The sequence below is a fragment of the Pimephales promelas genome, chromosome 8, assembly GCF_988280905.1.
Source record: "Pimephales promelas chromosome 8, fPimPro1.hap1.1, whole genome shotgun sequence".
Taxonomy (NCBI): Eukaryota; Metazoa; Chordata; class Actinopteri; order Cypriniformes; family Leuciscidae; genus Pimephales; species Pimephales promelas.
Genome location: NC_142776.1, coordinates 26,555,678 through 26,580,398, shown reverse-complemented (window position 1 = coordinate 26,580,398; position 24,721 = coordinate 26,555,678). Strand labels below are relative to the sequence as shown.

Below are 24,721 nucleotides of genomic sequence, written 5' to 3'. Positions count from 1 at the left end.
GACAGACTTGAAAGAGAAAGAAAATGCTGTTCATATTACTGAAATTACTGATGTTATTTCAAGATGCCACCAAGTATGGTGTGTCAGAGTTGTTTACAGTGTTAAAGGGACACTTCACCCATTTGCATTAGGCTTTGTATCTTTAGAAACCCAGTCATATCTTTGAATGGTCACGGTTTATTCACTTATTTTCCCCTGAGATGAGAAAAATAAGGATTTAAGTGTTTTACGTCCTGCTTATTGTGATGTAAAAATCGTAATTTTGCGTCACAATAAGCAGGAAGTCACATTTCATTTTAAGGTTTAGAGACTACAAACTTAGCTCCTCATTATTCCCAACATGATCTGAGAATACGTATGTATTTGTACGCAAAGTGTAGTTCTATCATACGCACATTTAATTACGTTTTATACGCGCAGAAATGTATAATACTGACGTATTTACAGTAATAAAATGTAAAATATTTGTATTGACAGCACAAAAACGTATTTTTTTAACGTATGAACAAATCTACCGACATACACATTTGTACGTATTACTATATTTATGCATATTAAAATCGTATTATTAATATAATACTCGCTGCTCGTTTCGTCTGCATGGTGTTAAACAATACACTATAAAACCTTAAAAATAAATTCTTTACTCGTTTAACCATTTTGTAATATAGTTTATTTACCGTGAGACACAGAGAGCGTTTTCTCCTATAAAACACAACATAAATTCACAAAGGATATCAATTTTATTAGTCTAATGTAATCCAAATCTTTAGCCTATGTTGTTTGCAAGAAACAACTCCTAATTCAGCCTTTTATCCAGTCGTGATCTTCATCTCCATTTCTCAGTTACACCACTAAAAACATAGTTATGGATGTCATATTGCATTTCTGTTAATAGACACTCAAAAATATCACACATTGCAATAATTGAAGTCACAGAGTAAAATATTTAATTTGGGTACTCTTAAAGAACTGCATACAACATAATGAAGCAAGAAGTGCTGGTGCATACAACATCAGAACAGCTGTTAAAAGCATGCATACAAAACACAGCGTCCGGAATAAATACGCGGAAAGTGCACGCACAAAAATCGGTGTTGCCTACACAGTGTTATTGTCTTTTAAAATTCGCACCCTGTTGACTTCAATGGGGCATGTTCTAAACCTGCTTTTTAGCCTCTTAACATCCTTGATTTGTCATTACGAGTGCAAAGCCATGTGAGTGGTGTTATTAAGAGTGACCATGGTAAATCTGACTGCAGTAGTTGTGAAAGATATGAATAAAAAAATTTGCTTCCTGTTTTTGGTCATCTAATTGCCAGACATCCTTTACTACGAGCATGCCAAACATGCCTATGCCAGCTAATGGTGATTCAGTCCATTTATGACCCAAACCCACATCAGTTGAAGCAGGGCCTACTCCATGGCTTTTTTTTTGTCGCAAAGCCATGTACATGTAAAATAACGTTACAATTTTCAGGGCCATGTGGTCTTTTGATTTGACACCATCATCTCTCTTGGATTTCTTTGTAGCAAGATTGAACTCTTCAGACTCACAATCATTTTCTTCCTTGGGTTTCTTTGACGTAGACTTTGACGTGGGCATGATTTGCAATGATCATCAACAAGCTAATTAACTATTATAGTACTCTATAACAGTTTTGACTTTCTTTTTCCACAATGTCTTCAAGGCAGGTTCAAACTTGGTAGAGGAGTATATTTTTCAGACTCACTATCGATATATCACCCTTCTCTTTTTTTTTTTGAGGATGATTAGCATGCACATTTGTAGGACTACTAAATCATAGAGTCAGAAAACGTAAACAAATCACCCATCTCCTTGACAACCTGTCACATCTCCCTGACAACCAACATAGTTGATACTGTAACACTACGCTCTTGATAACGAAATCCTGCTATTAAAATAGGCTTAATATATTTTATTTAGCAAGTTGGGCATCATTTGTTCAGTGTGCCCAGAAATGGGTTAACCTCAACACTGCTGAGAGTTTAACAGCTGAAAAAGCCATATCAACATTTAACTTAACAGAAACCTGGAGAGACCAATATTTGCCAGTTAATGTGGGCTTCCATAATGCTACATGCTCTTCACCAAGAAAGATCTTTCTAATTGTGTGTTGGTGCATCATTTAGGCTATGTATGTGTAGTTAATTTAAAAAATGTATGTTAAATAAACCTCTCATTACCAGTAAATCCTAATTACACAATGTGATTTTTAATTAATGTATATTTTTGGACCATTGTATCATAAAATGTATTATTTATTTAATATATATATATATATATATATATATATATATATATATATATATATATATATATATATATATATATATATCCGTTATATTTTTAATGTGCGACAATTGATGTTGGAAACAAGCACTAATGTGCTCAACAATAATTTATATAGCCAGTTTTGAAAAATGGAGGAGATCTATCAAATCGAAAACTAAAGGAGAATAACAGACTGCATAATTATGTAAATGTTCTTTTTAGCTTTTTGGGATATCCAGGCTGGCAAAAAACATAGCCAGAAAAGACATACAGGTACATGTGACAATATTTCAGGTGGGGATCATCAACATTTGCTTCTTAGACATCCTAAAGACTGTAAAAATACAAAAGTTAGAAAACATAATCAATAGGGTCCATTGGGGAGGAGTTCCAGTGATCCAATGTCACCATTTTTTTTTTGTGTGTGCGTGTTTGAGTTTTTTTGCACTATACATCATCCAATTATGACAATCCTCATATCTATCAATTTATCATGCAAAGACGAAAAGAAAATGTCTGTAGGATGTATTGTTGAGATTCTATGTAGATTTAAAGTTTTCATTTTCCACAGCAAAAGATGATACAAAAAAATCACATATGGGACAATAATTTGTGTGGGGAACATCAAAATTCATTTTCTAGGCACCTTAAGGATTACAAAAAAACTAGGTTAAAAAAAAATATACCTTTCGGGTGCAGATGAATCCTACCAGACTAAAAGCAATGGCGTCCACTATCCAGTGGGACAGCCTTGCTTGAAGAGAGCCTTTTCCTTCAGCTTCCCACCATAACAGACAAAGAGCTGGTCTGAGGTCATGAAACATTGTGTTTTGTCTACATAGGCGAGGAGAGCACGTACTGAGAGTAATACTATTATTCTTCTCGAGTCTATAGGACTCAAGTTTGTTATCATGTTATCTATGTTATGTTTGTTGGACTCATGTTATCTAGCATGATTTGAAAATCAATCTACAGAGCATCTTATGCTTCAATGGAAACAATAACATTTCACTGTCTGTACAAAAGCTGTAAATAAGCTCAGTGCCACAAATGTGCTTATTTGATTAGTGACCTAGAAATAGTTCAGAATAAAAAAAAAATATATATTCATAACATTTCTTTGTTTTCAGTGTTTCAAAATACTAAAACCCAATACAGTATGATCTTACACGTTGGCTCACACACTGATGATTTAAACTGAGTATCTGTGCATTGCATTGATTCTATGAGAAAAATGCCTTTTTTCATTTAGAGAATAAAAAGGCTATTTTGACTGTTGTTGTTGTTGTTGTTTTTTTTAAATGGAAGTGAAACAATTAGCATGTCTTCATGTACAATTATATTACTTTTGTCTTTTAATCTTTTATAAAATGTCAATTTTAATGGCTTTGTTTTTGTTCTTGCTGTCACAGGCGACATTTCCTGTTGATGTTCTACAGCCTTGTGCTGAATATGGAAATTGAGTTTTGTTTTTTTGGGGGGGGGTTTTGTTTGTTTTTTTAAAAAAAGAAAGACTATGATTCAGTTTTTCCTTGAATGCAATGCACAAACATTCATCAGCGGGGTTCTGATTTTACATTCTGTTTCTATGTCTCTCTGTGTGTGTGACATATTTAGTCTCTCTTGAGAGCACTGCAATAGCTGCTATGTTGAGTCCAAATGGAGGAGATGGCATGATAGCCCTAGTATGTGCAGCACTATGACATCTCAATGTTCAGAAGAAAATACTGAGGAATTTACAAGAAATAAATTAAAGCTGTGCAGCCCAGTAATACATGCTACACTGTAAAAAATGCCTGTGAAATCTACAGTTATTTACTGTAGATGTCACAGTAACAATACTGTAAAAGATTTTTACAGTAGAATATTGTAAAGTTTACAGTACGACCTTAAAAATCACAGTAGTTCAAGCATTACAGTGGAAATCACAGTAGTCAAAGCATTACTGTAAAAAATCACAATACAGCCACTAAAGTACTGTAAATAGTAAAGTAAACTACTGTAATTTTCCCTTTTTTATCATATCTTTCTTTGTAACCCTTGTGTTGTAACTTGTACTCTGATGCACCTGCTGCATGAGCTTTCTATTCCATTATATATATATATATATATATATATATATATATATATATATATAAAGAATTTAAATATCTTTTGTTTGTTTGTATTTGTGACTGTAAATGGGTGTTAACAGGGCATAAACATATTTAATCCTTATCTTAAACTTCTCCAAAGTCTCCCCTAACAATATAGGCTTCATAAATGCATAATTTTTTGAGATATCATATCATCCTCTGATTTGAAATGAAGCACGACCATTGGTTATAAGTTGCAATAGTATTCACACTTTTCTATTAATATTAACATATACATTTAATAAATATATTCTTAATGTTGGTTGTTTTTATCTTTTAGCTTAACGTTATATACTTCAATATTAATAACATTTGATTAATCATGAGTTTTGAATTTGAGCCAAAACTCTCAAGCTTTCTAAGTATGTTTTGATTAATGTATCTATTCAGAATGAAGAAACCTTTTTATTATGTGTAGGTTATGTCATGTGCATTACTTTCCAAAATTGGGGCTGCCTGGTTAACTCATAAGTACGTAACATGGGATTTTTATTTTACAAAAATCAGTGTTATATATATATATATTTTTTTTTTTCGAAAGCAGGAGAGATAAATGTGCAAGTTTCCAGAGCTGTTTCTGAGCTGCAAGGCGAAATCAAAACGCCGTCAGAGTGGGCGGGGTTTAGGCAGTCAAAGCTAGAGTCTGTTAGAAAAAAGCGCGAAAGAAGCATTTGAATTTCTGTTTCGTCGTCAGTGACAGAAAAGCTATAAGTTAATAGTCGAATTTACGTTTTTGTAACAGCCTTTAACGTTAAGCTCCGTTAATAAGTATAGTATTATTCAAATGTGCGTTTCTTTATACACGGCTTTGTCTTGTGGTTGTAACGTTATTTATTTTGTTTTCGTCTTTGTGTTGATTTCTTTCACTTTTTGCCTGAGAGGAATTCAGCGAAAACGTTTCCGTGAGAGCGCAAACGGAGACGTTTTTACAGCCTTTAAACGTTATTAGTATTAGTTAGCCAACAGTTTACCTAGTTATCGGTAGCTAGCTAGCCAGGAGAATATTTTTCCCCCACCCGTTGCCTCAGCCGGAGTTTCCATCTTGGGATCGCGGATCCTTCACCAACTGCTAATGGGGATTCGGGACTTCCAGAAAATCAGTAAGTTAAGTGCTAACGTTAACTTTACGTACCATTTTACACCCCCCAACATAATGCAGGTTGACAAGCCTCCAATTGTTCAAGTAAATACAGGCTTGTTTCTGTCAGGTTTATGTTATTGGTGGTTGAGCATTTTTTTCTTTAATAGACCTCACCTCACAATAAATAATAACGTTAAGTTAACTAACATGGTGCTAACGTCTATCTCAATTATTCAATGCTGGGTAACTTAACAGTTAAAGTCACTGGTGTCCAGTGTGTGAACAATATTTTAATTAAGAGAAAATTGATGTAACTTAGAGTGGTAATTGATAAAGTTATTGTGGTAAGTTACTTAGTTTTTTTATGAGTAAACAGGCACAAACCTAAAGAGAAAAAAAAGGCTCATTGCTTTCTTATCAACAATTTTTATAAAGCTTTTTCTATCCTAGTTAGTTACCTTCTTTCGAGTGACTCTTTATCTTTGCTGGCATAGGAGACTAACGGTACCACTCCCTCAGATGTAGAGGCCCAGCTGTCTCCTCCCTATCACTCCAAGGATTATCATGCTTGGTAAGTTTCACGTTCACTGTTAACAAATCCTTAATGTATAACTTTATGCACAAGCAAAGCAACATTTCTGGAAAACACTCGTGAATGCAATGAGTTTGTGTCGTGCCATTCTCTGCACTAGTCAGCAATCACTTCAAAAACTAAAGTTATGTGGAGTAAGTTACTCTCTTATTTTTAGTAGCCACCTATAATGTCGTGATTACTATTTCAGATTGCTTGCTATGCCTGTATCACTCATTGTTTTTCTATCACCAAACCAGTAACTGCTATTTAAAGGATTAGTTCACCTCAAAATGAAAGTTTCCGAATAATTTACAAGATATCCATGTTTTTCTTTCCTTCCTCAATGAAAGAGAAATTACATTTTTGTAGGAAAACATTTCTAGATTTTTCTTTGAATAATGGGCTCCAGTAGTCCAACAATTATAGATAAAAAGTATATAAATTATAATTTTTTTTTCAGAAAATGACTGATCATTTCGCTAGATAAGACAATAATCCTCAGCTGGGAACCTGTATAGTGCGTTGAAGTACTTCAAAGACCTTTGAAACTGCATTCATTTGGACTTTAAAACGTTGTTTACAATTGAAGCCTTAATTTCTAAACTTAATTTCTCTTCCACTGAGGAAAGAAAGACATGGATATCTTGGATGGCATTAGGGTAAGTAAATTATTAGGAGATTTTCATTTTGAGGTGAACTAATCAATCCTTTAATCCACTGCTTCAAAGATATGTATGCTCCCTGCCCTGTTTTTACAATAATTTATGTGGAAAAAATCTTTTATTGAATGTATCGCTATGAAATATAATTTTTGTGATGACTCTTGTCTTTACTAAGGAGAGACTGCAAAAAAATGGATGCTGTCGATCAAGGGGAGGGTCGTAACCCCACCTGGTGCTCACATGGTGGACTTCACCACTGCCTTGGCCGCTCTCTTCGCCTGTTACGTATTCAACCTACAGTATTAGGTGGAAGCCAGCACAACACTGGAGTTTAATCAGAGGTATTTTTATATTAAATAATTTGACTGCAATGTAAAAGCACATTGACAATTGAAAAGCTGTTCAAAATCATCTTCTCCCTTTAAAATGTTATGTAATAGGTAGGGCCCTATGAAATCCATTTTATTTTTTCCCAAATTCCGTTTTATTTTTTCCCAAATTTCGTTTTTTCCGTTTTAATTTTAGGGAATTAGGTTTTTTTTTTACCCTTGACTGTTAATTTAGTTGTAAAAAATAGTATGCTTTTAAAGTTAATGATAAAAATGTATTAAAAAAATAAAAATAAATTAGGAATGACCTTAAATTTATTGAGGTAATACAGACAATTACTCAGTAGCCTTTTCAGGACAAATACTGCATGATGCAACATAACACTGCACTCTTCAAGTAACAACAAAATATGGTTATGAGCTTTAAACTGTCCAGTAATATAAATTATATTAGGTTATAAGTTTAAATAAAGTCACACTCGGTCTCTCATGGAGTTCGCTTCGCCTTTGTCCAGTCCGGCGCCTCAGACAGACGTGGTGTGCACGTCGTGTGTGTGTGTGTGTGTGTATGTGTGAGAGACGCGTGAGTGAGAGAGAGACGGAGGGAGAGCGGGGAAATACAACTGAATGAATACGCTGCGTGTTTTAAATAGTGTTAAAAACCGAAACGCAGTATGTGGCGGCGAATTAAGTGTGGGAAACACTGCATAAATCACGTGCGAACTGCTCGGCACAGACGGCTTATAGCGTTGAGTTTCTTAACTTTTAGTCGACGAATGGAGAGCCGCTTCGCCATGCTTTCATTGTTTTGATTTCGTCATTGGAGCTGAAATGACGGGTTGGGGGGTTGAGTCGCCCAGATTTGCTTCCCCCGGTCTGTATTTTCACCAGACATACGTTCTTCTCCCACACAAAAACAGAATTTCAAACCAAATATGTAAAAATCCACGAAATTCCGCGTTAACACTAGATTCAGCGTTAATTGGCCAATTGTAAAGTTACAACTCACCCCAATGGCATCCAAGATATCCATCTCTTTCTTTCTTCAGTGGAAAAGAATTTAAAGGGGAACTCCGGCGTAAAATGAACCGTTGGTCTAATAACACATTTTTACCTAGTCAGCCGTTCTCTGATATTTGTTTTCATGATAATCGAATGTAAAGAGTTTTATCTCTAAAAACTGTTTAGATTATAACGCTAGTATATGGGGACATATAATAAGTTAGATCTATCGCTAGTTAATACCACTAACAAGGCTCAAAATAGCCCCACACTAACACCAAACGGCATTCGTGGTTCGACTTGTCGAGACTGTTTTCCCAAGATGGCTCCTGCCTGTATACGCGAAGTGGACTGTCTTGATAAAATATCTTCTTATTATACTGTCTGTACACTTACAAAGTTCTCAATGCTTCGTTTTGGATGTAGGGACCCTCATTATGTTACTATGTTAGTGTGGGGCTATTTTGAGCCTTGTTAGTGGTATTAACTAGCGATTTCTTTTTACTTAGTCAATGCCCCCATATACTAGCGTTATACACTAAACAGTTTTTAGAGATAAAACACTTTACATTCGATTATCATAAAAACAAATCTCAGAGAATGGTCGACTAGGTACCAATATGTTATTAGACCAAAGGTTCATTTTGCACTGGAGTTCTCCTTTAAGAACTAATTTCTCCTTTAAGAACGAAATTAAGCAGTCAATCAAGTTTACATGATTTACTAGATGGATTTCCACTATAATCAACAATTATACAAGACACATGACAAATGTAAACATATAAAAGAAAAAAAGAAAAAACTTTATATCTTTCGCCGCCAGGGTGCCGCCATTGCGCAGTATTCTAACATGTGACGTAACGGGGTTGGTTGGCTTTAGTTAATAGGCTTTGGGCAGTGAATATCCCAACATCAAACTGTTTACGCCACAGTGTTTTAACCACGGACGACTAATGTTAGGTACAGTTATTAGACAAAAAGACAATGTCTAATGTTATGTTGACAATCTGCACTGTGTTCACGTGTTCAAACATTGTTCACGATGTCTGCCATCATATTCCCGTCTCGTCAACACCATGTAAGTTACGTTGCTATGTAGAACAGCCAGTGGTGGTTTGGGGCGAAGAGCGGGTTTGCAATGCTAACAGGTGTCAGTATGGCTGTTGAATTGCGATGCCCACTGTGTCAGAGTCCATCTGCTTTCAAAAGGTTGATCTTGACCATGCGTGGTCAATTCTGCATCACTGGCACGCACGTTTACCATGCTATACCATCTATACTAGTTAAAACTCATAAATAACTACAAATAACTAATGTTAGGGTAATCTGTTATGTTTTGTTGCGTGTTTCTTAAAATATATATATATATATATATATATATCGGCCGATATATAGGAATATCGGATTTTAAAACCAACAAATATTTGTATCGGTATCGGCCTTCAAAATCCTTTATCAGTCGGGCTCTAGTTAAAATAACTGATCTTTCACGAGACGTCTGAATCGGTGTATAACAAATTGGTAACACTTTACAATATGGTTCCATTTATTAAACTCTAGTTAACTACATTAGTTAACATTAACTATTAATAAACTGCACTTCTACAGCATTTATTAACCTTTCTAAATGTTAATTTCACCATTTACTAGTAGCCTAAATTATTTAAATAAGTTGTATTTGTTAAAGGAACACTCCACTTTTGTTTTTTATTGGCTCTACAACTCTCCCAGAGTTAAACAGTTGAGTTTTACCGTTTTCGAAACCATTCAGTCGATTTAATGTGTTTTCTTCTTTAATTTCAGGGCTCCAAATAGGATTCTCTGTCTCCAAGGTCAAGGCATGCAAGAGGCCACAGACCTTTGCCAAGTGGCAGGGGAAGTTTATTTTCCTTTCTGTTTTAAATGTTCATGCAAATGTTAAATATATATTTTTTTAATGTTCAATGTTTTATTTTATTTCAATATTGCCATAATGTTATTTATTGCTCTTTAGAATGGGGTAATCAGTTATTTGCACAACTTCAAAGTAGTTAAATTTTTTGACTGTATTGTATCAATTTGCATTATTGTTCCATTATAGCAACTAGTCATACGGAACTAGTGAATGAACTAGTAACAGTTTGCTCTGTAACTTTACAAATCTTGTAATGAAATAGGCTCGTTGTATCAATTTGTATTAGCCTATTGTTTCGTCATAGCAACCTGTCATACAGAACTATTGAATGAACTAATAACAATTTGCTCTGTAACTTTAAAAAAACGTTTTGTAAAATTTTCTTCAGTCGTAAATTAAAGGAACACGACAACTTGTTGGGACTTTAGCATATTCACTGTATCCCCCAGAGTTAGATATATATCGTGCATGCTGTAACTCTGTCTGACACACCCACCGCTAGCCTAGCTTAGCACAAAGACTGGGTCTAAATGGCTCCAACTAGCATACTAATCCCAATAAGTGACAAAATAATGCAAACATTTTCCTATTTACATGTTGTGATTTGTATAGTCACAGAGTGTACAAAAAACAAGGTCATATGTGACACAGCCATCTTTACCGTATAAATATTGGGAACTATATATTCTCAGAAGGCGAAGCACTGCTACTTGGGCGGAGTGATAACCGCAGCACCCGAGACGCGCCATGGAGAGGAGCAGAGAGTTCGTTCAGAGTTGGAATAATAGAGTCAGCAATTACTAGATAGTGAAAGCATAGTTTACAATCATGGGTGTTCGCTGTATTGTAAAGAGCTGCGACAATAAATGGGAGACCAGGTAATGCCATGATGTTTCATAGAATTCCAAACAAAAATGCTGACCTGTGATATTTATTAGTCAGGATGCATTTTTGTTTGGAATTCTTTGAAACATCATGGCATTATGGCATCATGCGGTTATCACTAGCAGTGGTTCGCCTTCTGAGAATATAGTTCCCAATATGCGGTTAAATGATGGCTGTGTCTCATATGACCTTGTTATTTGTACACTCTGATTTATACAAATCACAACATAAATAGGAAAATGTTTGCGTTATTTTGTTACTTATTGGGATTAGTATGCTAGCTGGAGCCATTTACATCCAGTCTTTGTGCTAAGCTATAGGCTAGCGGTGGGTGTGTCAGACAGAGTTACAGCACGCATGGAGATGAAAAAGGTATGTAAGGATTTATCTAACTCTGGGGGATACGGTGAAAAAGCTAAAGTCCCAAAAAGTCAGAGTGTTCCTTTGAATATAGCAACAGTAGAATAAGCATGATAATAGACTCCACGCCATTAGACTATCTAAAGTTAACACTCCGCTGGGTGTTGTGGCCACATTACTTGCATAGAACGTGCATTAACTTTGGATGGTATAATGGCATGTTGTCCAATGTCCATTATCCCTTTGTTGTACCTGTTTTGTCATTTCTGTTCACCAAATCTTTTTAAATAAATAACTGTTAACAATTTTCTTATTGTCTGCAGTTGATTGCAATGTTTTAGAAAAATGGGTGTTTCTTTTAATGATGGCTAATATTAAATGATAGTGATGTAGTATTTAAATTGTACAGTGAGAAACTGAATTTACAGTGCTTAACCGTTATCTACTGTTTATAGTACTGTGTTGCATACAATACATAAAAAACAGTGCTTAACGTTTTTGTATGTAAATTAAATTGAAATTTTCTTCTACAGTAAAACAATCAATGCTGTAAATACAACTAAAATCACAATATTTCAATGTTTTTGATTTCGCAGTGTTTACATAAAATACTGTGAAAAGTACACTACCCTTACTGTAAAACGTATTCACAGTAACTTACTGGCAACGATTAGCCAGTAAGTTACTGTAAATACAACTAAAATCACAGTATTTAATTGTTTTTGAATTCACAGTATAAACATAAAATACTGTAAATGGAAGTACAGTACCCTTACTGTAAAGAGTATTCACAGTAACTTACTGGCTAATCGTTGCCAGTAAGTTACTGTAAATTTTACAGTAAATTTTTTACAGTGTAAGTCTGACATTATAGTACATTAACAAGAAAATGACACTGCACAACACGGATGAACACAATGTTTGAGGAGAGTGTGAGGCTGTCAGTCACCGCGTCGATGTGAATAATGGCATTTAGAATCACAGATTATTCTTTTTGCAAGTATGACCAACATAATCATTTTCACCGGAAAATGTCATCTGAACTAGTAAGAAATATCCACATTTTGTTGTGGTTCTGACATAAATCACACTGATTAAATCTAACATTCGCTTATAAGTTATCATATCACGCAAAACCCTGCAAAGTATAGGCTACTTTGTTCTCAAATTGTTAATGTTAACAATATGTATCCTTGTTTTTGCATGGGTCCGGTTGCAGTCTCTTTTTTTCTGTAGACAATCCAAAGTCTGAAAAATGTCTTTTGCATTTTACAGCGGGTAAATATCTAGTTGTCACTGGTGATTGTCGTTTGAACCTTTCTGGATCTGCCATCAAATTGATGTTTAATTATATCAAGTGCAGTGAAAAAAAGACTATAAATCTCCACCCCCAGCATCCTCACACGCAATATAATCTACTAGCCGAGACTCCTTCTTTATGTGTACAGATGAGACGTAATTACGCAAAGAGATGCTTGAATCTCCCGCCGAAATCCACCAGTACCACTGGAATTACAAACATTATTACAAGCTTACCGCTTTAAATCGAGCTAAGGCAAGCAGATAGTTTTGAACACTGGCAGGTTATGTATTTTCTCAAATATGTATTTTGGATCATTTTACCCCCCTAAAAAAGCTAAAGTCCCCTAAAGTCTACAGCTTTAAATGAGTTAGTACATTATCAATCTTTCTTCCAAAACACGTTTTTGTCTTACCCTGATTCATTACGGTAAGCTAAGTGTTTATATTTTAGACAGGGCGGGATGATTTTTGCGGGAAACCCACAGTCATAAACCCACTGATGACACTCATAAGCCTGAATTCCCATGGTTGGATGTTTGTCAGCGAACATTTCACTACATACTAAAAACTTTATTCACCGCTTAAAGCTGGATTAAAAAAACTTCACACCTGTGTGCCAAAAACGTTTCTGTCTGCCACTTTCTGTTCGAAGTGCTGTGTCAGAACAATAAATCGCTTGCAAGCAGCTGGGTTAATAGAAAGCATTGACACCTCTGTGTGGGTTTCCCGTAAAACAACATAACTCGATGCTTAGTGCAATGCATCATTGAAATTTCATGAAAATCGACTCAAATGAAATACGTTTGGTCTCATCGGATTTTATCTTGATCGATATACGGCTAATGCGATAAAAGCTGATGGAAACGTTATTTGCTGAATAAATAATAAATTGCAATTAAGTTTTAGGCCCTTTTATGGTTGCAACACCCCAGAAGACGAGTTCATTTCCGGCCAGTCTGTTTGCGCACACATGGCGGATGTCAACAAAGACAGATGTAAGTGGAAAAAGCAAAAAGAACCTTCAACCATAGGGTTTCCGTGAACCACGATCTACCTAAACTGATGGACCGCTTTCGTTCCCACACCACAGTCACCTCCGCTGTCGTCGGGCATAAACAGGCATCATCATAGCAATGTTTATAGCGTCGTTGTTTTCTTAGGTTAGTTTTGCTTGTTTTTACGTGGCAGATTGCGGCGCTGCTATAACACACCGTTGCCATGGACGCAGTTCAGAGACGGAACAGACTATTTTCTTTAGCAGAAGCAATACTCGTTTTTAAATCAATACACTCGTTTTTAAGTCAATATTTTGTGTCAAATTATTGATTTATTTATTTATTTGGTTAATTTATATGCAATAAGCAGAATAATATATATATCGAGGCGGTTGTTATAGCAAATACAACCCCTTCAACAACCGCCTCGCATAACAGTTACATTATGTCGCTATCAGCTGGGCACATAAGCATTATTAGGCTTCAACTTGTGAAATATTGATCATTTGTTGGTAGATGGCACGATCCGTTTTGTCTAACAAAAAAACTTTGTTCGCAAAAGTTTGCTTGAATGTTGTTCGATTCAGTGCGAAAATGAATGGAAACACCTTAAAATGTCTCAAATCAATTCGAAATACCAATTTGATCGCAAAACAGCATGTGACGTCATTACGTACAGGTTTTTTTATTCGCTTTAAAGCCGTTGGATGGAAACACACTTTCACCAGCTTTATCCGCATGAGTTTAACCGAACTTCAGATAATTCGATTGACAAGTGGATGGAAAAATGGCTAGTGGTTGCTTGTGGCGACAATACGGCTTCCTGTAGAATTGAAGAATTGATCTCCGATATTGTTTAAGAAAATTGTATCGGATCGGTACATGGGTAGAAGTACTCGCCGAAACCGATGTCAGAATTTTTACTGGTATCGGCAGCACTTCTGATACACGTATCGGAACAACTCTACACCTGATTTTAACAAGCAGAATCACTGAAGGCGAAAATCTAAATTTTTAAGACACCATTATGGTGACCAGTGTTTGCTTTAGTTGGGATCTTGACTCTTAAACTATTAACATTAGATTTTGTTTAGTTGTTGTATCTGAGTTGCAACTGCCAGATGAACAATGAAAAAAGTTGATCAGATGGTGTTGGTTATGTTTTGACAATCATAATTTGATCTGAATCACAAATCTATTTTAGTCATGTCTATATTGTTGCTTACAGCGGACTGTGATTCACCACTAAATGTACAAATGGTACAAAAATTGTGAAGAAAACTTGCGATTGCCAAAAGATTTGTACATACAGGTGAAACTTGAAAAATTAGAATATTGGGCAAAATTTCATTTCAGTAATTCAGCTTAAAAGGTGAAACTAATATATTATAAAGGCTCATTACATGCAAAGTGAGCATGTTACAAGCCTTTATTTGTTATAATTTTGATGATTGCCAGTTGAAGTTGAAGGACTATGTCACATATATCTTATGTGCTGCATGTTCTGGATCTGATGTGTCGATCTGAATGAGGCAACTCTGATAATCTAGTCAGACTTTTTTTTTTTTTTTTAATGGTTTACACCAGGGGTTCTCAACTCCAGTCCTCGTGACCCACTGCTCTGCATATTGTGTATGTCTCCCTTATTTAACACACCTGATTCAGATCCTCAGCTCGTTAGGATAGAGTCTATCTTAACGAGCTGAGGATCTGAATCAGGTGTGTTAAATAAGGGAGACATACACAATATGCAGAGCAGTGGGTCGCGAGGACTGGAGTTGAGAACCCCTGGTTTACGCAACAAAAATATTGTGTTCATGAGTGAATTGTATTGTGACTACTATTTTGAAAAAGAGGTCTATTTTAATGTGTGCGTAAAAATGGAAGTGAAGAGTAAACAAGATGAATGAAGTTCACTACTCTTGTCTCATGTGCTTCATAGTTTAATAACTCCTGATAGATACTACTTGGCTTTCTGGAGATGGTGAGAACTGAGGGACGAAGGCTGTCCCAATTCAAAGACTCCTTCAAATGCGGCCTCCAAATGTGTCTTTTGTTTCCCATGAAATGAACGATACAACAGATGAAAATAAAGCAGTGATTTGACTATTTTCCATTGCCACACATGGATGAACTACTCTCTGCTTTAAATGGTTCTACTGTTTGCTCTATACCATTGACCTGATTAATGCGTACAACCAATTCAAAGTTGTCCTTTGTTTCCTATGAAATGAACGATACAACAGATGAATCCTTGGAGGCCTTGCCTACTCCAGAAATCATTGCGTGCCAGTGAAATTTTTTATTTATTTTTTTTTTGAGAGAGAGAGAGAGAGAGAGAGAGAGATAAATTGCCAAATTCCACTTTTAAACGCAAGTATTCAATTTCAACATACTCAGATATCTAACAATACAAATGTAAAAATAAAAACGACAGCTGTCACAGTTGCTATAGGCGACAAAAAAAAGTCCTCCATAGACTAGACCATTCAATTTAACAAACGCCCAGTCCGACCTTCACGGCCTTCAAAGGCATGGCCTTTAAAGTCTAAGTCCTTCGAAGGATGAAGCCTTTGAATTGGGACATAGCCAATGAGCTTGCTGCTCAACATTTAAATGGCTGGTTATCATTTACTATATCAGTATGCAGCACACTGACTCGAAACTGACATGAGTGGGGGGTTCGCTTGGGCTGTGACTGACTGAGCAGAGAGCACAAACACTGAGAGCACAGAACAAACTGGACGTAACAGTCAGCCAGAGTCGCTTCAAAGTTGGAAAAAATGCTTTGTGAAACTTTCATTTTTATTTTTTTTTAGCACGCGATTAACAATCTTTTTGGCCTAGCAAACTTTGGAGTTTTTTTTTTTCACATGCTTTTGCATCAGGACGCGGCGTGCGCGGTGCTGCGCTATGAAACCCATTCATTTCAATGGCTTGTGCCGCACAAGGACATTTTTTTGTTTCGTCAAACAAAGCGCAAACAGATCTAACAAGACCGGAAACAAAACAACAGGCACGCCGCACACACTTGTTTGGGCTTGCAAGCCGGCCAAATAGTCGGTTAATGTTACGTTTTGAGTGCACGACGAGCGCGAGACGCTGAAATGGATGACAAAAAGATCCTGAATGGAAAATTTACTTTTAAAAAGTTGCCAAATGGTTCCATTGACAAGACCAAAGTGATCTGTGTGTTTTGTCATTGTGAACTGAGCTATCATCATCGCAGCACGTCCAGTCTGAAATACCACTTGATGATGGCCAAGCACACACACACACACACACACAGTAAATGCGAATTCTCCGCCCCCTTGTCAATATCAGGACCTCGTCAGTATTCCTTTCACACTTTTATTGATGGACTGTGTTACATTGTGTGAGAGATTATTTGCTGCAAGTGAGAATGTTAGTGTGAAATTGAACACAGTATGCCAATGTTGTTTTCAATTAAAAACATTTGTACAAAGCAAGCCGATCCACTTTTCCATGTTGATGAGAGTATTAAAATGAGAAAAAATAATGGGACATGAGACATTTAGTATAGATAAAAATATGCGATTAACTGTGATTAATCTGTTGACATTAATGCGATTAATCAAGATTACATATTTTAATCGTTTGACAGCACTATATATATATATATATACAGTATATACAATATTATTAATGAAAAAAAATCACTATGTGAGTGTTGATTTGTTGAAGTGTTCATTCAGTCACAAAGCAAAGAAAAACACCTTCACTGGTTACACTCAGCCTACAAATGGCTTACTTATACGTAGTTGTCTCTGCAAATTAAGCTGGAACTGAAGAAAGTACACTGACAAAATACAAACATCAACTTTAATCTCAATGAAAAGGAATGTATCTTAACAAAACAGTGAAGATGCAGGTATATGGCAACAAAGCAAGACCCAGCTAAATTATCCAGTATGATGACTGATTGGCAAGTGGAATGAATCAGACTTGCTGCCCAAAAGAAAAAAAAAAAAAAAAAAAAAAAAAACTTCTTTGATATAGGCCTACCCATCTGGGTGATCAATGTGCTATAAGAAATTGCTTTACTTTCATCACTGGAGGATAGATACTTCCTGTGTGCATGCTCTGGGTTCAGAGTCAGGTTTTACAAAGTCATCTAAAGGGAACTTTAAATGTATTCTGACTCGAAAGGACTGAAAGGGAATAACCAGTGAGAAGGGGTTGGCTGTTTTTCTTTGGCTCCAAACACAGTGATGCATGCACAATTGTCTTTAATGTCAAGTCCTCGTGTCATTCAAGACAAATGATGCTCTCAGCTGAGCACAAGAATAGAGCAGACCCCTAATCATCATTATACTTTAACCTCTACTCGGATTCAAAATGATCTAGAATTATTTGGCGGTTGTCCTTTGTGTACGTTCTGAGCCATGAGCAACCTGCAAGCATTAATTACAGGTCCATTAAAGGGGGGAAAAAATCAGATAATCAAACAGTTTGCATTTGAAACGTGGGATTGAATAATCAGCATGCAGTATGCATTTTTTTTTAAATGAAGATCACCTGAAGGAGTGAAATCTTCATGTCAAGTCTGCATAATCACATCACTTTCATCTGCTTTTGCTTAGATTTATTGCTAGAGCCAATTAAAAGCTAAATGTGAATGATGCAATAAGAATTATTTTCATTTTGTACCATTGCCCCTGATGCAATTTAGAATTGGGATTTTGTGTGACACATTCAAAAAGTGCACAAATGCCTTTTCAAACAGCCAATTATTATTATTTTTTTATTTCAGCAGGGCAAACTTTTGGCTTAGGCCCAGGCATTACTTTGTCCATAATTAACTCAGCTCTAAGCATGAACAAGGTTGTTTTGAATGTGAAATTAAGGCAGGCTTTTTTTTCCAGGCTTCCTTTGATTGGTGTGGCAAAGCAGTTTTTACAAAACACATTTTTGCATTGTTACATTCTTTTTTCTTTTTTTTTTTTTTACTTTTTCAAGTCAAGCTTGATGCTGAATACTTAACACTTCACTCTGAAGAGCTTTTTAGAGTCATGGTTTAAAGTTATAGATTTTTTTCAAGGACAAGTCCATTTTAGTCACTATTAATCAAACATCGCCTTTGATTAAAGTTTCTGAATAGGCCAGATTTGTAGCAAGTCAAATGTAAGCCGCTTGACCTTTAAGAGCGTTAACATTGCTTTTAAGTGAATAATGAAGGATCTCTGTATTTAAGATGTGTTCTTCTTCATGCACAGATCCCTTTTGGTAAAAAAGGACCAAAGGGATTAAAGGTATAAAGACCCTGATATTATCAGGCATTTATCACTGCCAAAGTCCTTGGTGTCTGCTTTAATGAACACATTTAAGGGCCATACAATTGGTGTGCTCTCAGAATATAATTAAAATAAATAATTTTATGTTTTAGATACATGGACATTTTGAAACTCTTGAAATTCATTAAGTTTCTTCATCATATCATATTTGGCATATTTGACTGAAGAAGCCCTCATGTTTTCTTTTTTTTTTACAGCTCATTTATCTTCAGCTTTCGATATTGTGATTCTGTGCGCAATGGAATGTCTGAGTTAATGTTGCAAATCTAATTACTCCACAAGTCACTTCATGTTGTTTTCTGACAGATATCTGACACAAAATAAAATAAATAAATAAAAAATACATACAGAGTCTGAATTTTACTTAATGAAACTAACAGCAGGTGATTATAAAACAATGGGCAAGATCCAGCAGGGTTTATCATTACAGCACCTCGCTGTGGCAAAACTCTTGTATAACAAGGTTCTGGAGCTGTTTTTCAGACCTGGATGAACCTTTCTGACTCACTTCAGAATAAACTACCTTGCCCCCTCATCAAATGTTAATAGCTGTTCCCTACAATCTATATATCTACTAAAGTGTATCTTATATAAGGCAGTTCAATGTGGCTAAGAAGAAGAAGAGGAATTGTTTCTTATTTTATCGATTATGTTATAACAATGAGAGAGGAAGCTTTTAGGCTGACAGGCCAACTCACCGTGGAAGTGTTTGGGTGTTAGAAACTCATATGCAGGAGGAAAATGGATATGACATTTCTGAGGTGAGCTAAAAACAACATCCCATTAAAAGAAGCAATACATTAATTAATTAATTCATTCACATGACTTCCTTTTAGCACAGCAGTGCACTGCTTTTGAAAACATTTTCGTTTCTCCTGTTTTATCAAGTACATGCAAGCTATGCTATAATCCTTATCACAGGGGATTATGTTGGGTATGGCTACTGCCATCTTGGCTGCCGGGCAATATATTGTTATCGCAGGATTTACTTAGTTGTATAACTATGTGTGACATATAACTTGTATTGTTAAATAAGCCATCCGGGTGCCGGGTGTGTTTCCCGAAAGCATCGTTAGCCAACTATGGTCGCAAGTTCCGTCGTTCAAAGTACAGTGGTGTGTTTCCCATACAACGACGTAGTTCGGTGCTTCACTACCATAGTACGATGCATCTTTGGAAAAATCAACTAGTTAGTCGTGACTGTTTCCCGAAACCCAGTGTCGCAAAGTATCGTTCAACCACGTTGGTTTTGCACGTGGTGGAGTAATTACTACTTTTAATGAAACTGTTTGAGATCCAGTTAACGCTAGATTTGTTTTATATAAATTAGAGACATGTCATCTGAGGACTATTTCTAATTGTTCTCAGTTGTTTTGCTTTATTACCAGACTCAATATTTGGCTCGTTCTTACATAGTAGAGGACGTCCGCACATGCGCACTCTTCAAACACGTTACTTCAAATCTTTTGAAAAACAAAAAAGACGTAAATTACGTTTGTATGTATACTGAATAAATGGCACCGGTTGTACTGAATGTCAGCTTGCTTATTTTGCTCAAGATAAGGATTTATTACCTCCAAATGTTATGCAATATAGAAACGATGCCTCTAACCACAGGTTGAGAGCTGTCGTTCAAACCACCCAACTTTGATATGTTGTTTGCGAATGTTCGTTGGAACGATGGTTTCGGGAAACACAGACTCGTTAAACTATGCAGATAACGATGGAACTTGCGACCATAGTTGCAAGTTGCGATGCTTTCGGGAAACGCACCCCAGAGTAGAGAATGGAGTTCAATGGAAATTGCGACCAACTTGCGACCATAGTTGGCTAACGATGCTTTCGGGAAACGCACCCCTGGTTGTTATATTTGTGTCGTGTCTTTTACAATGTGATTTTGTAGCATTGAATATTGTAGCCAATCATAAGGATTACTGTTTAAAAAAACAATCCATTTGAGGTGTAACTCTTTCCCTGCCAGAATATTTTTTTTTTAATTTATTTATTCATTTAAGTTACCAGCATTTTTTTTTTAAAGACTTTTGTCAAAGACTTCATCTGGATTGTTTTCAGAACGAGCAGATTCAGAACGCTGGAAAAAAGTTGTCTTAAGTATTAAAAGTGGAAATGTTTTGCTGAGGGAGTAAGATTGGATGATGTCATGGGAGTCTGCCATACCTTGCTGTTGGTGAATTGACGCCACTGCCCCATCACTTAGGTTTTGGTGTAATTCAGAATTCAAAATAAATAAATAAATAAAAACATTTGTCCCATCAAGATTGCACTAAACCCATAGTTGAGAGAATGCTGAGGGTGGTCAATCCAAGCCTCCAGTGGTGAGAGAGTGTCTGACTGCATTTTTGGACTCATTAGTTGCACACCACTGCAGAGCTGCACATATACTTGAGAGGGTCAAGACGAGAAAAGGGTACAATGGATTTTCCAACAAACTGAAAAAGAACAGAGATTGTGGCTCTGTATAATATGTATTGAATTCTGTGTTGAGCTTCCGATATATTACATTTATTTATTTTATATGAGATGATGAATAAAAGACCAGCTCTAAAGAAGACATGGCAATCGACTTTGGTTGTTTGGACATCTTTGAATTTCCTTACACTGTAGTATATTAGTAAGACATTTGTCTTTTTGGCATTTTTAGACATTTTTGAATCACACCATCCACAGTAAGTGACCTCAATATGTACCATGAACTGAGTAATGAGGCCATTGCAGAGTGGTATGTCTGCATTTGCATTGAGTGATGTAGACGTGTTTGTGACTGATGAAGCCTCGTCTGTCCACCCAGTGGATTCTGGGAGATCACTTTTCATCTCCAGAGTTGAGATATTGCATTGACCTCTGCAGTCTGCAACCCAAGATTACCTTGACATCTGCTGTGTGGGTCTCAGAAAGCTAATTAATCCCTGCTGACCTAAGTTTTCGAGGGACTGTTCCAAAAGTGTCCAACCTCTGACTTCTCCAATTCCCTCTGACTCCACATATTACTCCTCTGAAGTCTGAAATCTATCCGAATGACGTAACTGTAACACACCTCATCAATAAAATCCTTTTCGTTATGAATGCTGTTTACCAATAATCATTCACTGTTGTGTGAACTGTATTACAAGTAGGAGAAATGATTGACTATAGAGAATGTTTTGAGTAAAAATGGCATTTATGACATCTAGTACTCAACAATAGACTATTATGACACAGTTTTCTGTTCTACTATTTAGAGGTGCCATGCTGCTAAATTTACAGTTCAAATGATAGTCTGATGCAGAAACTAACAAATCCTACCCAGTTAACAAACACACAAGATTTTTCTAACGTTCCCATTAACTTATGAAAAACGTTATTTCTGAATGTTCAAAACGTACATTTTTTTTTAAACATTTTAAAAATATATTGGTAACACTTTATTTTACAACCCGCAAACAACTGTGTAAATACACTGAGATTACGGTACGTTTCTATAATTATAGCGTACCTCCGTGTAGGTATAAGGGAACAATATGTTACGTTTTTGGTAATAAAGGGGTAACAAGCAGACTTACAAGCAAATTATTTATCATGTAATTATTTTAAAACTAACAGGTAACTATTCTGTTATTCCAGGCAAAAATTGTATGTATATAAAAGTTATCATCACATTTCAACCCGGTCTCATCCCAAGACGTCATATAACTGACGTTTTGGGACGTCTTTTGACCATACGTCAATATTCGCCTTTTTAGGGCCCCCTTAAACGTCGGTAGATGGCGACGTTTAAAATCAGGAAATAGGCCTATGTGAAATAACTGTGTTTCTGTTAAAAAGCTCAATGAAGATTTCTGCTTTTGCATTTGGGATATTTTACATTCATTTTGTGTTTTTTGTATAGCAGCCATTGCTGATGGTCATTGACTGTTTTTTATTGGATCGTTTTTATAGTTAGGGTGTTTGATCGTAATGATCCAGATAATAGCTGTAAAATAACAGTGTTTTTCTGTAAAACGTTTAAGAAAAAAATTGTTTTTTGCACTTAATTTAAATTAGGATATTTTACTTTATTTTTACATTTTTGTTTGCCAGTCATTTGACCTTTTTTTTACAATTTAATTTTATACAGTGTAACGGACGAACCAACGGATCAATCTCTGGCAAATTAATGAATGATCTCTGTAGTAAATACAATTAGAGTAAGTAAATGCAATAGGAATGCAATAAGAATCACATTTCCCTCATGAAATATTTCTTCCTCAAAAGAATGAACAATCTTTAATGGAACTGTTAACAAACCAAAACCATCAGGAGGAATTGTTACATCTAGGATTCCCATACTTAATTGCAGTCCCGGGAGCTCCAAGTCTGTGATTTTTGATGTTGTTCAAATTAAATTTAAAGCAAACAGAAAACATTAAAATAAAGAAAATATAAGTTTTCACAATGTCACCCTCAACTTAAAAAATCCCTATACAGGCTAAATGTTGCTTATGATTTTTCTTGCTTGGCATTTGCAATTGTTATTATAGGGCAAACAGAGAATCTCATCAATTATTTTTTCAGGGGTCCTTGTAGGATGTTGCAACTCCCAAGTTCTTAGATTTATTGGAGATTTTCGACAACTGTGACTTTTTTTAAAATATTTGCTAATTTATTGCACCTGTTTGTCCAAGTGAAGTCTGCTCTGGGCAAAATTAGCTTTTATCATTATTACGCTTTTAAGCTATCCAGAGGGGACACAAAAGCCCCTTCTCGCCTGTCATTTTACTCAGTCTAGAGTGTTCAGCTGTTCTGTCTGGGGAAATCATCTGAAATTTGTCTACATACAAAATGCACCTTTTGAAGCGAGAGGGTGTGATCTTCAGGCAAACATTAGTCTGGCAATCTTCTGCTTTGGGGAATTGTTTCATCAAACCAAGAAGAAAAGGTGGAGACTTGGGTCAGAGATAAAGTAATGTCCAAAATAGCATTCTTTTTAGTTAAGAGCGTCATCTATTGCACATTTTCTTGTTGTGTAAACTTGATAAAAATATTTTTTTGAAGGAAAACAATTGTATTAACTGTTGCTAACATTTGAGATGCAACCCAAACCTTATAAAACATTCAGATTCAAGAGACACATTTCAGACAGAATATTGCACCAAATAAAGGCACAAATGAATCGACCCTTTCACAGACTCTGTTATGCAGTGATTAAACATAAATCAATAACTTGGCAACACTTAACAATAAGGTACCATTAGGTAACTGTCTCGTGTTGTGTGTTGTGGTCTACCCTATCTCACGACCAATTCGTACGAATTCGTACGAGTGATTAAAAAGTGGCTAATTCGTACTAATTCGTACGACCTCACTCGTGCGAATTCATACGATTTGTCTAAACCCACGTGACGGTTATGTTTAGGGGCGGGGTCAGGGGTAGGTCATTCGTACGAATTCATACGAATTGGCCAATTCGTAAAATATGTACGATTTAGCAAAAATCGTACTAATTTGTACGACTGAGGTCGTATGAATTGTTACAAATTAGCCACCTCGTAAAATTTGTACGAATTCCCGTGAGATCGGGTTGGTTGTGGTACATGTTTGTATTTCCGTGTCAAAGTTTTTATGTCAGTGTGTTTAGTTTAGTATTTCTCAATCCCCTGCCTGTCTGTATCTGTGTTGTTCATGTCAAATGTAAATAATGGTGTCGATACTGCAGTATCAGTATGAGATAGAATCAGACCCAGAAAGCGGCGATGAAGAGAGGCAAGCAGAACCTCACCACACACGGCTCTTACAAATGTTTCTGAATGGTAATTTGCCTATATTTTTTTTTTTACTTTATAAACATTTGTCTTACACAAAATAGCATCACACGAACTGGCTACTATATACACAAACAGCGCACTGGTTTACGT

The 24,721-nt window shown here is 35.8% G+C and overlaps 1 long non-coding RNA gene across 1 annotated transcript; it reads left to right on the top strand.

The window, feature by feature from the left end:
- The first annotated feature begins 5,174 nt into the window (after positions 1-5,174).
- Positions 5,175-10,447, top strand: LOC148978104 (uncharacterized). The gene is made up of 4 exons (XR_016169502.1): positions 5,175-5,531; positions 6,007-6,083; positions 6,924-7,089; positions 9,883-10,447. It is a non-coding gene; the product is annotated as an uncharacterized LOC148978104 (long non-coding RNA).
- Positions 10,448-24,721: the final 14,274 nt, after the last annotated feature.